Source organism: Chiloscyllium punctatum, unplaced genomic scaffold, assembly GCF_047496795.1.
Source record: "Chiloscyllium punctatum isolate Juve2018m unplaced genomic scaffold, sChiPun1.3 scaffold_924, whole genome shotgun sequence".
In the NCBI taxonomy this organism is placed as follows: Eukaryota; Metazoa; Chordata; class Chondrichthyes; order Orectolobiformes; family Hemiscylliidae; genus Chiloscyllium; species Chiloscyllium punctatum.
In genome coordinates, this window is record NW_027310658.1 from 40,001 (window position 1) to 43,794 (window position 3,794).

Consider the following 3,794-nt stretch of genomic DNA (forward strand, 5'->3'; position numbering starts at 1 on the left):
AAGAGCCGGGTAAGCCTTTCAAAAGATTCGACCACGTGCCGAAAACTTTAGACTTCCCTGAGCTCTCCGGCTTGCACCGGGACCCCTTTCGCCTGCAGGTCCCGAGCCGCCTTTATTTTTAATTTTCTGTTACGAGTATCGTGTGCCCCAAACCTGCGTGATAAGCACCGCAGGGCGGCAGAGCCATCGCGCTTGGCCGGGTGGCAGAGGAGGACCAGACTATTCACAGATAGCGGCCCAACGACTCCCAGAGCCGGTGGTGCGGCACGCGAGGTCTGCTCTCATCACAAGTGGCTTTAGGGAGTGCTAAGGCAAGGTTCTGCGGCCTCCACCCTCATCGCAACACCCAGGGTTAGCCAACTCCTCATGTCGTCGAGAGACCTCCGCACAGGCCTCTGACTTAACTCTCAGAATGGACGGAAAGAGCCGTGTAAGCCTTTCAAAAGATTCGACCACGTGCCGAAAACTTTAGACTTCCGTGAGCTCTCCGGCTTGCACCGGGACCCCTTTCGCCTGCAGGTCCCGAGCCGCCTTTATTTTTAATTTGCTGTTACGAGTATCGTGTGCCCCAAACCTGCGTGATAAGCACCGCAGGGCGGCAGAGCCATCGCGATTGGCCGGGTGGCAGAGGAGGACCAGACTATTCACAGATAGCGGCCCAACGACTCCCAGAGCCGGTCGTGCGGCGCGCGAGGTCTGCTCTCTTCACAAGAGGCTTTATTAGGGAGTGCTAAGGCAAGGTTCTGTGCCCTCCACCCTCATCGCAACACCCATGGGAGCCTCCGGTCGTCAATAGACCGCCGCACCGGCCTCTGACTGACTCTCAGAATGGACGGAAAGAGCCGGGTAAGCCTTTCAAAAGATTCGACCACGTGCCGAAAACTTTAGACTTCCGTGAGCTCTCCGGCTTGCACCGAGACCCGAAGTCGACGTGCTAAGCACCACGGGACCCCTTTCGCCTGCAGGTCCCGAGCCGCCTTTATTTGCTGTTACGAGCATCGTGTGCCCCATACCTGCGTGACGAGCACCGCAGGGCGGCAGAGCCATCGCACTTGGCCGGGTGGCAGAGGAGGACCCGACTATTCACAGATAGCGGCCCAACGACTCCCAGAGCCGGTCGTGCGGCGCGCGAGGTCTGCTCTCTTCACAAGAGGCTTTATTAGGGAGTGCTAAGGCAAGGTTCTGTGCCCTCCACCCTCATCGCAACACCCATGGGAGCCTCCGGTCGTCAATAGACCGCCGCACCGGCCTCTGACTGACTCTCAGAATGGACGGAAAGAGCCGGGTAAGCCTTTCAAAAGATTCGACCACGTGCCGAAAACTTTAGACTTCCGTGAGCTCTCCGGCTTGCACCGAGACCCGAAGTCGACGTGCGAAGCACCACGGGACCCCTTTCGCCTGCAGGTCCCGAGCCGCCTTTATTTGCTGTTACGAGCATCGTGTGCCCCATACCTGCGTGACGAGCACCGCAGGGCGGCAGAGCCATCGCACTTGGCCGGGTGGCAGAGGAGGACCCGACTATTCGCAGATAGCGGCCCAACGACTCCCAGAGCCGGTCGTGCGGCGCGCGAGGTCTGCTCTCTTCACAAGAGGCTTTATTAGGGAGTGCTAAGGCAAGGTTCTGTGCCCTCCACCCTCATCGCAACACCCATGGGAGCCTCCGGTCGTCAATAGACCGCCGCACCGGCCTCTGACTGACTCTCAGAATGGACGGAAAGAGCCGGGTAAGCCTTTCAAAAGATTCGACCACGTGCCGAAAACTTTAGACTTCCGTGAGCTCTCCGGCTTGCACCGAGACCCGAAGTCGACGTGCGAAGCACCACGGGACCCCTTTCGCCTGCAGGTCCCGAGCCGCCTTTATTTGCTGTTACGAGCATCGTGTGCCCCATACCTGCGTGACGAGCACCGCAGGGCGGCAGAGCCATCGCACTTGGCCGGGTGGCAGAGGAGGACCAGACTATTCACAGATAGCGGCCCAACGACTCCCAGAGCCGGTCGTGCGGCGCGCGAGGTCTGCTCTCTTCACAAGAGGCTTTATTAGGGAGTGCTAAGGCAAGGTTCTGTGCCCTCCACCCTCATCGCAACACCCATGGGAGCCTCCGGTCGTCAATAGACCGCCGCACCGGCCTCTGACTGACTCTCAGAATGGACGGAAAGAGCCGGGTAAGCCTTTCAAAAGATTCGACCACGTGCCGAAAACTTTAGACTTCCGTGAGCTCTCCGGCTTGCACCGAGACCCGAAGTCGACGTGCTAAGCACCACGGGACCCCTTTCGCCTGCAGGTCCCGAGCCGCCTTTATTTGCTGTTACGAGCATCGTGTGCCCCATACCTGCGTGACGAGCACCGCAGGGCGGCAGAGCCATCGCACTTGGCCGGGTGGCAGAGGAGGACCAGACTATTCACAGATAGCGGCCCAACGACTCCCAGAGCCGGTCGTGCGGCGCGCGAGGTCTGCTCTCATCACAAGAGGCTTTAGGGAGTGCTCAGGCAAGGGTCAGCCCGCAGCCTTCCTGGCAACACCCAGGGGAACCAGGCCACTCGCGTCTCTCGCCTTCATTTTCGACACGAGCGCCTGCGGAGGGCCACCACCCCCTCCGATTGTCAAGAGACCTCCGCACCGGCCTCTGACTTACTCTCAGAATGGACGGAAAGAGCCGGGTAAGCCTTTGAAAAGATTCGACCACGTGCCGAAAACTTTAGACTTCCGTGAGCTCTCCGGCTTGCACCGAGACCCGAAGTCGACGTGCTTAGCACCACGGGACCCCTTTCGCCTGCAGGTCCCGAGCCGCCTTTTATTTTTGTTACGAGTATCGTGTTCCCCAAACCTGGGTGACGAGCACCGCAGGGCGGCAGAGCCATCGCGCTTGTCCGGGTGGCAGAGGAGGACCAGACTATTCACAAATAGCGGCCCAACGACTCCCAGAGCCGGTCGTGCGGCAGGCGAGGTCTGCTCTCATCACAAGAGGCTTTAGGGAGTGCTCAGGCAACGGTCAGCCCGCAGCCTTCTTGGCAACACCCAAGGGAACCAGGCCACTCGCGTCTCTCGCCTTCATTTTGGACACGAGCGCCTGTGGAGGGACGGCCGGAGTCAACGTGGGGTTTGCCCGCCCTCCAATAGTGTCAAAAGACCGCCGCACAAGTCTCTGACTGACTCTTAGAACAGACAGAAAGAGTTTGTCAAATCTGTCAAAAAATTGACAAAGTGTCAAAAATTCGACTTCCAAGAGCTCTCCGGCATGCACTCATACCTGTCATTAAAGTGCTATGCCCGTGGAACCGTTTTTCGGATGCCTTTCAGAACGGTCCCGCGCCGCCATTTTGTTCTAAAAATCGTGTTCCCATATATCTCCGGGTACCCCGCCAACCTCACTGCGGAAAAACTACAAGTGGCACTGAATGGGTCTGAATTCCAAATTTGACTGCATCGGTCTGGAACTCGGTCCGGTCAAAACCGTTTGGATTTTTCTCGGTCCGGACTTCCGCGACAGACAAAGTTAAAGTTTTCGGGCTGCAGGCACAAAACGACAGCTGGCCATTTGCCGGGCTCAATTCACCCAATTCCTCCGGCACTTCGGAGCACATGTTCGGTGTAAGTTTGCGAATCTTTCCCGATGCTGCAGCATTTTCCTCCGCTGACACTTAGAATATTTTTCACACTTTGCTGAAAATTTTTCTAAGTGTTTTTTTCCAAGTTTTCCTGGTTACTGATTTCTTCTTTTTAAACATTTTTCTAAGTTTTTCTGGTTACTGATTTCTTCTTTTTAAACATTTTTCGCAGTTTGTCTGGTTACTG